The sequence below is a fragment of the Oncorhynchus mykiss genome, chromosome 22 (assembly GCF_013265735.2).
Source record: "Oncorhynchus mykiss isolate Arlee chromosome 22, USDA_OmykA_1.1, whole genome shotgun sequence".
In the NCBI taxonomy this organism is placed as follows: domain Eukaryota; kingdom Metazoa; phylum Chordata; class Actinopteri; order Salmoniformes; family Salmonidae; genus Oncorhynchus; species Oncorhynchus mykiss.
This window is the reverse complement of record NC_048586.1, coordinates 40273342-40285177: the sequence shown is the minus strand read 5'-3', so window position 1 is coordinate 40285177 and position 11836 is coordinate 40273342. Positions and strand designations below refer to the sequence as shown.

The 11836-nt window shown below is 42.7% G+C and overlaps 1 long non-coding RNA gene across 1 annotated transcript; it reads left to right on the top strand.

The window, feature by feature from the left end:
- Positions 1-335: 335 nt before the first annotated feature.
- On the top strand, positions 336-1773 carry LOC118943637. The gene is made up of 2 exons (XR_005038968.1): positions 336-622; positions 749-1773. It is a non-coding gene; the product is annotated as an uncharacterized LOC118943637 (long non-coding RNA).
- The last annotated feature ends 10063 nt before the right edge of the window (positions 1774-11836 follow it).

The window sequence follows — 11836 nt, the reverse complement described above, 5'->3', positions numbered from 1 at the left end:
GTAGCTTGCTACATACCCTCTGCCTTAGAGAGGTAATATGAAGAAAGAGAAGCAAGTTCCCCTAAAGTACTGAAACATGGATGTGGATAATCCACAGTTATCCGCCCTGTATTTAATTTCTACTCCCAGAACTGCAGTCTATGTAGCATAGTCGAGTCAGATTTGATTTATGACAAGATTATCTGGCTCAAGGAGGGAGAGAGGGGAGGGGGGGTGTTGGGGGGTAGGAGGGAAGGAGTGAGTGAAGGATGGGAGGGAGACAGGTGGGAGGGGGGAGGGGACGTTTAAAAGTGCCACAGCTATTTTAAGTGGTGCGAAACTTTGTGAAAAATGCCAGATGCGATGTCTTCTCGCTGCATATTCAAGTGTGCTCTCAAGTTTCACAAGAAAGTTCTCCTAACATCTCGTCTGTTTGGCTTTGTCACATTTGCGTGGAGGGAAAGGAAGCAGCCTTCACTATTAACACACCAAAAAGTCCCTCGTCTTCTCTTCTGCGCTCCAGCCGACTCTTTTATCTGTGCCATTTGAGCTTGTGAACTTCACAACATACAGTATTCATACCAAGGTATGTGCTCCATTGGGCTGCCATTGAAACAGAACAAAGGGGCATCAGAATTCTCAGGTGTGTGTGAAATATATTGTTCCCGTCTCAAAGATTAATACAGAAGTGTGTGTGAGTGTGTTTGCGTATCGCTGCTCACATAACAACCCATCCAACTGTACTATTGTGTTTGTGGCTGTATTACAGACAGAGTCCGTCCGAGGTTGGGGGCAGGGGCTGGAACCAAAGTGCTGCGCGTCGCCATGGAAACAGCGCCTGAGTGATAAGCTGCACTGCACTTGGAGTGTGAAAACGCTTCACAGCCATATTTCTGTTTATGGAAACGCTACGGAACCAGCTAGCAGCCACCGATCAAGCTGTGAACAGCTCTCCCACTGAACAGATCTCATTGTGCCATATCTCAAGCTGTCTCGCACGCTCACACATTTAGCCGAGCAAGAATGAGACGAAGGAAAGAAATACCAGCAACTTGATAGAAAAACGTCTGAGAAAGAAAGTTGTGGCTTTCCTTTCAGTCAGTCAGCGATGAGGCGTTTGAACAAGTTACAAGCTAAAAGCGCATAGAAAGGAGGCGTCATTATCCTGTTCGTGTTGGAGAAAACTCCCTAAAACACTGCGTATCATTATGTGGCTTAGTTATAATGTCCTTTGTGGTTGCTCATTGTAATATATTTTAGAACAGTGACTTGATCTAGTCAAGTTATCCCATTAATCTCTACTCCACAAGAAAGAATCCTACAGCTCTTTTTTTCTTTCATCAAAGAGATTCTTCATAGCCCAGAATTTCTTCAAAGTAAAAGCCTCTTTTCAGTGTAACAGATCAAATTAGAGCAAGGACTGTCATTAATGTAGAGGAAGTCATGTTGCCCGGAATAATAACATGTTAATGGGGAAACACTTCAGTTGGCTAAAGGACATTAGGCGTACTAAAGAGACAGAAAGGAAGCCATCACAGCGAGGCTAGAGTAGTTACATCCCTCTTCTGAATGAGGCACCAGCAGTGCATTGATGTGATAATGATTTTCACAGTCTGCTATTTACCTGCTGTTTACTTAGAAACAGCATTGTAAAATTGTTACCTAATATCTTACTTAATAACTGCAGTTTAGTATCTTTGAGATTCAGTGGGAAAAAAGCACCTTTAGTACCAGAATCGTAAGGTGTGAGTTGATCACAACACATCAACACACCAATTAAATTATACATTTTTATTTTGTGTTGAATTAAAACTTTGTTTATATATATATATATATATATATTTAATTTTTTTTTAACCAAAGTAACAGTACTAAACTTTGAGACATTTAGAACCGACACTGATTTGATTTGTACAGACTTTGGCTAGCTCCACATGTTGAATCATTCAAGTACTGACAAAGTAGAAAAATTTGTCCGCATTACTGAACAAGTCAAAGTTACTCAGTAATTTAACAGCGAATAGCACTTGACATCATTCTTCATAGAAACAGCACTAACACCATCAGCTAAGACACTGGTCTTTCTGCTGCTATATGAAAGGCTGCGTCTTTACAATATACAATATACACGCTCTTTCAAAAGTTTTAGAACACCTACTCATTCAAGAGTTTTTCTTTTTCTACATTGTAGAATAATAGTGGAGACATCAAAACTATGAAACAACACGCATGGAATCATGTAGTAACCAAAAAAGTGTTAAACAAATCAAAATATATTTTATATTTGAGATTCTTCAAAGTAGAATTGCCTTGATGACAGCTTTGCACACTCTTGGAATTCTCTCAACCAGCTTCACCTGGAGTACTTTTCCAACAGTCTTGAAGGAGTTCCCACATATGCTGAGCACTTGTTGGCTGCTTTTCCTCCGGACTCTGTGGTGCGACTCATCCCAAACCATCTCAATTTGGTTGAGTTCAGGGGACTGTGGAGGCCAGGTCAACTGAAACAGCACTTCATCACTCTCCTTCTTGGTAAAATAGCCCTTACACAGCCTGGAGGTTAGTTGGGTTATTGTCCTGTTGAAAAACAAATGATAGTCCGACTAAGCTCAAACAAGATCGGATGGCGTATTGCTGCAGAATGTTGTGGTAGCCATGTTGGTTAAGTGTGCCTTGAATTCTAAATATATATCACAGACAGTGTCACCAGCAAAGCACCCCCACACCATTACCCCTTCTCCTCCATGCTTAAAGGTGGGAAATACACATGCTGAGATCATCCGTTTACCCAGACTTTGGCTAATGTTCACCTCCGTCTCACAAACGCATGCTGTTGAAACCAAAAATCTCTAATTTGGACTCCAGACCAAAGGACAGATTTCCACCAGTCTCACGTGCATTGCTCATGTTTCTTGGCCCAAGCAAGTCTCTTCTTATTATTGGTGTCATTTAGTAGTGGTTTCTTTGCAGCAAAATTGACCATGAAGGCCATTCACAGTCTCCTCTGAACAGTTGATGTTAAGATGTGTCTGTTACTTAAACTCTGTGAAGCATTTATTTGGACTGCAATTTCTGAGGCTAGTAACTCTAATGATCTTATCCTCTGCAGCAGATAACTCTGGGTCTTCCTTTCCTGTGGTGGTCCTCATGAGAGCCAGTTTCATCATAGCGCTTGACCGTTTTTGCGAATAGAAATTTTCCGTATTGACTGACCTATATGTCTTTAAGTAACAACAGACTGTCTTTTCTCTTTGCTTATTTGAGCTGTTCTTGCCATAATATGGACTTGGTCTTTTACCACATAGGGATATCTTCTGTAAACCCACCCTACCTTGTCACAACACAACTGATTGGCTCAAATGCATTCAGAAGGAAAAAAATTCAACAAATGAACAGGCGTGCCTTGTTAAAAGTTAATTGAAGTGCATTCCAGGTGACTCATGAAGCTGGTTGAGAGATTGCCAAGAGTGTGCAAAGCTGTCATCAAGGCAAAGGGTAGCTAATCGAAGAATATATTTTGATTTGTTAACACTTTTTTGGTTACTACATGATTCCATGTGATATTTCATCGTTTTGTTGTCTTCACTATTATTCTACAATGGCGAAAATAGTCACACACACACAAAAAAAAAACTTTGAATGTGTAGGTGCTCTAAAACTTTTGCCTGGTAGTGTATAATTGCACTTTCCACCAGGATTCAATACATTTAAGTGACAAGGGAAAACCTACAGTAATTGCATGTATATCAATAAGCATTGATATGGTGAGAAATTCTTTAAAGGGGCAATCAGCAGTTGAAACAATTAAGGTGTTTTCCCCACCACTGTTTTGCTAAAAAGCTGAGGGATGGTGCTGGAGAAATGGAACCCCTCTCAAATTCATAGACAGAGCTATGGATGCAAGGACTGACCATCCATGATATTAAAATGATAGTTTTAATCAAGGTTTGTTCAAATGTACATGTTTACAAGCACTGGAGTAAAAACAAGCTTATATTTTGGGTTCTGATGGGGTACGACAGTTGAACTAAGCTCATGAGGCAATTATAAATTATATTCTTCAAGAATCAATGGGTACATATCAAAAATGTAAAAGTCAAACAAATTGATGTAGAGGAGAGATTGGCCCTTTAAGACGTGGTAAACAAATGAACTGCATATTGTAAAGTGCGATTGGCAGTGTGAGTGTCTGGGCTTACAGAACAGACAGAGAGCGTTGTGAGTACCTAAGAGATGACAGCTTTCAACCAATGACTGATTGGGCAACACTGGTAAGCCACAAATGATCACAATCAAGTGGAAGGGATTTTTTTTTTAACGATATGCTAATTAGCATAGTACGACTCAGAGAGATGGGTCAAGAGAAATATCCTTGTTCTGCCACATTATCACACCAAGAGGGTACAGTTATTTTCCCCTGGTATGTTTTTTTTTCAGAGCTATGCAACATAAAAGCATGAGATTTATTTTACTACACAACAGTTACAGTAAGTTCATGTCCCAGGTGAGTGGTCTATTTTGCACTTAAACCCCAATCAACTGAAAAGTCAAATTAATAAAATTGGCAAAATCAACAATGAAATTAACAATGATAATACAAAAAAGTAAACAGATACAATACAAGGGATTCCAAATAAGTGAAAATGTTCACAACACAGATATCAGACCAATACTTTCCTCTCGCTCACCAAACTGAACTACAATTAACTCAATTGGGGGAGAGACTTAAACCAGCATAGACAGTAGCCCTCTGGGAACCAACCAACAGTCTGATATGAGTCGTCGCCTCCGTTCTGTTTCTCTGATGTTCCCAGGAGACCACTGAGATGGTGCCAGAGCCCTGAGATGGGTGGAGCTTTCAGTTTTGAACCAATCAAACCACATATTATCCCATAGCTCCACCCATAATGCAATGCAGCACACACAGCCTTACTTCAGTCACTGACCACAGAGCCCAAATGCACATCCGACCTACCAACAAAACTCCCTGGTTCATCTTCCAGACCAGTCCCTATCCCTCTCAGAAAAAGGAGGTGTCGGATGAGAAGGCCCCAACCAGCCTGAATTCGTCTCTCATCAGGACACAGATGAGGCGTTGGGGGAGGGCCTTGGAGTAGGGAGGGGGCCGCGGGCACATGTACGCAGCAGGATCTCACGCCCTGCAGGGGGAGGGATATCTGGCACACTGGCACCTCCCAATGGCTTTCTGTCATCAGTGCCAATGGAGCCAATAAAGCAGCATGTGGGGATGGGGCAAACAGAAGGGGGAAGTCAAGGTGGCTAACATTCAGGTCGACACAAAATGGAGAATGCAGAGCCCAATACACAGTAGACTTTCCATAGAAAAAGCCAAATAAAAATGTGGAACTGGGCCACGATATATTTTTAGGCAGCCTAAGCATGACCTTAGTAACATACTACACTCCACCAATGAGAGTATGACACCTGAGACTAAGGAAAACATACAACTCATTCTATTGCTCCATATTCTAAGTCATGGGGGAATGAAACAACCTTGACAGCGATCAGAGCTGGCGCAAGAGAAAGCGACTGTACTGGAAAACGACAGCGGCAAATTAACACAATCTATTTTTACTGAGCAGCAACAAATTACATAAATTAACAAGCTGATTACAAATTAACAAATGCCTGCTCACATCTCCCAAAATCTCATCTAAGGCGAGGAAAGGTAAGGAGACATTTAGTGGGCTGGAGCGATGCGGTGCTTGCTTCCAGATCAATGTTTGCATTTGTTTCGGTGGGGCACAGCATAACTCTGGAGGGATGCAAATACAACAAAGCCACACTATGCGAATATCTAAAGCCAACTGGTATCAAACACAACAAAGCCACACTATGCTAATATCTAAAGCCAACTGGTATCAAACACAACAAAGCCACACTATGCTAATATCTAAAACCAACTGGTATCAAACACAACAAAGCCACACTATGCTAATATCTAAAGCCAACTGGTATCAAACACAACAACCTACCAAAACACTTAACTATAAAACCAGCAGGCTAAATCTAGTATATACAGTGCATTTGGAAAGAATTCATACCCCTAGACCTTTTCCACATTTTTGTACTTATTCTAAAATTGATTAAATTATTTTCCCCCTCATCAATCTACACACAATACCCCATAATGACAAAGCAAAAATATTTGTATTTAAAATTTTGGCAAAAAAAAAAAAGAAAAAAAAACAGAAATATCACATTCACATAAGAATTCAGACCCTTTACTCAGTACTTTGTTGAAGCACCTTGGACAGCGATTACAGCCTTGATTTTTCTTGGGAATGACGATGCAAGCTTGGCACACCTGTATTTGGGGAGTTTCTCCCTTTCTTCTCTGCTTATCCTCTCAAGCTCTGTCAGGTTGGATGGCAAGCGTCGATACAAAGCTATTTTCAGGTCTCTCAGGAAATGTTCGACGCTTGGCATTCAGGCCAAAGAGTTCAATCTTGGTTTTTATCAGACCGGAGAATCTTGTTTCTCATAGTCTGAGAGTCCTTTAGGTGGCTTTTGGCAAACTCCAAGTGGGCTGTCATGTGCCTTTTCCTGAAGAGTGGCTTCCCTCTGGCCACTCTACCATAAAGGCCTGATTGGTGGAGTGCTGCAGAGATGGAGTCCTTTAGGTGGCTTTTGGCAAACTCCAAGTGGGCTGTCATGTGCCTTTTACTGAAGAGTGGCTTCCCTCTGGCCACTCTACCATAAAGGCCTGATTGGTGGAGTGCTGCAGAGATGGTTGTCCTTCTGGAAGGTTCTCCAATCTCCACAGAGGAACTCTAGAGCTCTGTCAGAGTTACTATCAGGTTCTTGGTCACCTTCTTGGTCATTCTCGATTGCTCAGTTTGGCCGGGCGGCCAGCTCTAGGAAGAGTCTTGGTGGTTCCAAACTTCTTCCATTTCAGAATGATGGATGCCACTGTGTTCTTGGGGACCTTCAATGCTGCATAAATGTTTTGGTACCCTTCCCCAAACCTGTCTCAGAGCTCTACTGACAATTCCTTCGACCTCATGGCTTGGTTTTTGCTCTGAAATGTACTGTCAACTGTGGGACCTTATATAGACAGGTGTATGCATTTCCAAATCATGTCCAATCAATTGAATTTACCACAGGTGGACTCCAACCAAGTTGGTACAACCACAAATCCGTAGACAAGAGCACCCTCATAGATAGCATCCTAACTAACTCGCCCTCCAAATACACCTCTGCTGTTGTCAACCAGGATCTCAACTATCACTATATCATTGCCTGCATCCGTTATGGGTCTGCGGTCAAACGACCACCCCTCATCACTGTCAAACCATCCCTAAAACACTTCAGCGAACAGGCCTTTCTAATCGACCTGGCCGGGGTATCCTGGAATGACATTGTCCTCATCCCGTCAGTAGAGGATGCCTGGTTATTCTTTAAAAGTGCCTTCCTCACCATCTTAAATAAGCATGCTACATTCAAAAAATGTATAACCAGGAACAGATATAGCCCTTGGTTCACTCCAGATCTGACTGCCCTTGACCAGCACAAAAACATCCTGTGGCGTTCTGCATTAGCATCGAATAGCCCCCGCGATATGCAACTTTTCAGGGAAGTTAGGAACCAATATGCACAGACAGTTAGGAAAGCTAAGGCTAGCTTTTCAAACAGAAATTTGCATCCTGTAGTACAAACTCAAAAAAGTTCTGGGACACTGTAAAGTCCATGGAGAATAAGAGCACCTCCTCCCAGCTGCCCACTGCACTGAGGCTAGGAAACACTGTCACTACCGATAAATCCACAATAATTGAGAATTTCAATAAGCATTTCTCTACGGCTGGCAACGCTTTTCACCTGGCTACCACTACCCCGGTCAACTGACCGGCACCCTCCACAGCAACCCGCCCAAGCCCCCACCATTTCTCCTTCACCCAAATCCAGATAGCTGATGTTCTGAAAGAGCAAAATCTGGACCCCTACAAATAAGCCGGGCTAGACAATCTGGACCCTCTCTTTCTAACATTATCTGCCGAAATTGTTGCAACCCTTATTACTAGCCTGTTCAACCTCTCTTTCGTATCGTCTGATATTCCCAAAGATTGGAAAGCTGCCACGGTCATCACCCTCTTCAAAAGGGGAGACGCTCTAGACCCAAACTGCTACAGACCTATATCTATCCTACCCTGCCTTTCTAAGGTCTTCGAAAGCCAAGTTAACAGATTACCGACCATTTCGAATCCCACCGTACCTTCTCCGCTATGCAATCTGGTTTCAGAGCTGGTCATGGGTACACCTCAGCCACGCTCAAGGTCCTAAACAATATCATAACTGCCATCCATAAGAGACATTACTGTGCAGCCGTATTTGTCGACCTGGCCAAGGCTTTCGACTCTGTCAATCACCACATTCTTATCGGCAGACTTAACAGCCTTGATTTCTCAAATGACTGCCTCGCCTGGTTCACCAACTACTTCTCAGACAGAGTTCAGTGTGTCAAATCGGAGGGCCTGTTGTCCGGACCTCTGGCAGTCTCTATGGGGGTGCCACAGGTTTAAATTCTCGGGCCGACTCTCTTCTCTGTATACATCAATGATGTCGCTCTTGCTTCTGGTGATTCTCTGATCCACCTCTACGCAGACGACACCATTCTGTATACATCTGGACCTTCTTTGGACACTGTGTTAACTTACCTCCAGACGAGCTTCAATGCCATACAACTCTCCTTCTGTGGCCTCCAACTGCTCTTAAAAGCAAGTAAAACTAAACGCATGCTCTTCAACCGATCGCTGCCCGCACCTGCCCGCCCATCTAGCATCACTACTCTGGATGGTTCTGACTTCGAATATGTGGACAACTACAAATGCCTAGGTGTCTGGTTAGACTGCAAACTCTCCTTCCAGACTCATGTTAAGCATCTCCAGTCCAAAATTAAATCTAGAATTGGCTTCCTATTTCGCAACCAAGCATCCTTCACTCATGCTGCCAAACATACCCTCGTAAAACTGACCATCCTACCGATCCTTGACTTTGGCGATGTCATTTACAAAATAGCTCCCAACACTCTACTCAACAAATTGGATGCAGTCCATCACAGTGCCATCCGTTTTGTCACCAAAGCCCCATACACTACCCACCACTGCAACATGTACACTCTCGTTGGCTGGCCCTCGCTTCATACTTGTCGCCAAACCCACTGGCTTCAGGTCATCTACAAGTCTCTGATAGGTAAGGCCCCGCCTTATCTCAGCTCACTGGTCACCATAGCAGAACCCACCCGTAGCACGCGCTCCAACAGGTATCTCTCTAGTCACCCCCAAAGCTAATTCTTCCTTTGGCCGCATTTCCTTCCAGTTCTCTGCTGCCAATGACTGGAATAAATTGCAAAAATCACTGAAGCTGGAGACTCTTACCTCCCTCACCAGCTTTAAGCACTAGCTGTCTTAGCAGCTCACAGATCACTGCACCTTTACATAGCCCATCTGTAAATAGCCCATTCAACTACCTCATCCCCATACTGTATTTATTTATTTATTTTGCTCCTTTGCACCCCTGTATCTCTACTTGCACATTCATATTCTGCACATCCATCACTCCAGTGTTTAATTGCTATATTGTAATTACTTCGCCACCATGGCCAATTTATTGCCTTACCTCCCTTTTCTTACCTCATGTGCACACACTGTATATAGATTTTCTTCAACTGTATTATTGACTGTATGTTTTGTTTATTCCATGTGTAACTCTGTGTTGTTGTATGTGTCAAACTGCTTTGCATTAATCTTGGCCAGGTCGCAGTTGTAAATGAGAACTTGTTCTCAACTTGCCTACCTGGTTAAATAAAAGGTGAAATATATATATTTTTTAAAGTCGATCAATGGAAACAGGATGCACCTGAGCTCATAGAAAAGGGTCTGAATTCTTATATAAATAGGTTACTTCTGATTTATATTTTTTTTATACATTTGCACAATTTTATATATTTTTTTACTGTCATTATGCCATTATGGAGTATTGTGTGTAGATTGAGGAGGTAAAATATTTATTTAATACATTTTAGAATAACGCTGTAACGTAACAAAATGTGTAAATACTGAAAACTTTCTACATGCACTGTACCTAACCAGACAGAACACAACAACCTACCAATACTTAAATAGAAAACCAGCAGGCTAAAACTAGTATATACCTAACCAGCAACCTGCCAATACTTTAGTGTACATACTAAACAGCAGGATACACCTAGCCTACTGCATATACAGAAACATAAGTCATGGCCAAAAGTATTGAGAATGACACAAATATTACTTTTCACAAAGTCTGCTGCCTCAGTTTGTATGATGGCAATTTGCATATACTCAAGAATGTTATGAAGAGTGATCAGATGAATTGCAATTAAATTGCCATGCAAATGAACTGAATCCCCCAAAAACATTTCCACTGCATTTCAGCCCCGCCACAAAAGGACCAGCTGACATCATGTCAGTGATTCTCTCGTTAACACAGGTGTGAGTGTTGACGAGGACAAGGCTGGAGATCACTCTGTCATGCTGATTGAGTTTGAATAACAGACTGGAAGCTTCAAAAGGAGGGTGGTGCTTGGAATCATTGTTCTTCCTCTGTCAACCATGGTTACCTGCAAGGAAGCACGTGCCATCATCATTGCTTTGTACAAAAAGGGCTTCACAGGCAAGGATATTGCTGCCAGTAAGATTGCACCTAAATCAACAATTTATCAGATCATCAAAAACTTCAAGGAGAGCGGTTCATTTGTTGTGAAGGCGGCTTCAGGGTGCCCAAGAAAGTCCAGCAAGCGCCAGGACCGTCTCCTAAAGTTGATTCAGCTGCGGGATCGGGGCACCACCAGTAGAGAGCTTGCTCAGGAATGGCAGCAGGTAGGTGTGAGTGCATCTGCATGCAAAGTGAGGCAAAGACATTTGGAGGATGGCCTGGTGTCAAGAAGGGCTGCAAACAAGCCACTTCTCACCAGGAAAAACATAAGGGATCGACTGATATTCAGCAAAAGGTACAGGGATTGGACTGCTGAGGACTGGGGTAAAGTCATTTTCTCTGATGAATCCCCTTTCCGATTGTTTCGGGCATCCGGAAAAAACTAAAGGTGAGCACTACCATTAGTCCTGTGTCATGCCAACAGTAAAGCATTCTGAGACCATTCATGTGTTGGGTTGCTTCTCAGCCAAGAGAGTGGGCTGACTCACAATTTTGCCTAAGAACACAGCCATGAATAAAGAATGGTACCAACACATCCACCGAGAGCAACTTCTCCCAACCATCCAGGAACAGTTTGGTGACGAACAATGCCCTTTCCAGCATGATGGAGCACCTTAACATAAGGCAAAAGTGGCTCGGGGAACAAAACATAGATCTTTTGGGTCCATGGCCAGGAAACTCCCCAGACCTTAATCCCATAGAGAACTTGTGGTCAATCCTCAAGAGGCGGGTGGACAAACAAAAACTCACAAGTTCTGACAAACTCCAAGCATTGATTATGCAAGAATGGGCTGCCATCAGTCAGGACGTGGCCCAGAAGTTAATTGACAGCATGCCAGGGCGGATTACAGAGGTCTTGAATAAAGAAGGGTCAACACTACAAATATTGACTCTTTGCATCAACTTCATGTAATTGTCAATAAAAGCCTTTGACACTTATGAAATGCTTGTAATTATACTTCAGTATTCCATAGTAACATCTGACAACAATATCTAAAGAAGCAGCAGACTTCTTGAAAATGTATATTTGTGTCATTCTCAAAACTTTCAGCTACGACTGTACTACTCCCTAGTATACAGCATGGGTCTTCAACCTTTTCTTGCCCAAGGACCCCCTCCCAGGCAAACCGGAGACCCAGGGACC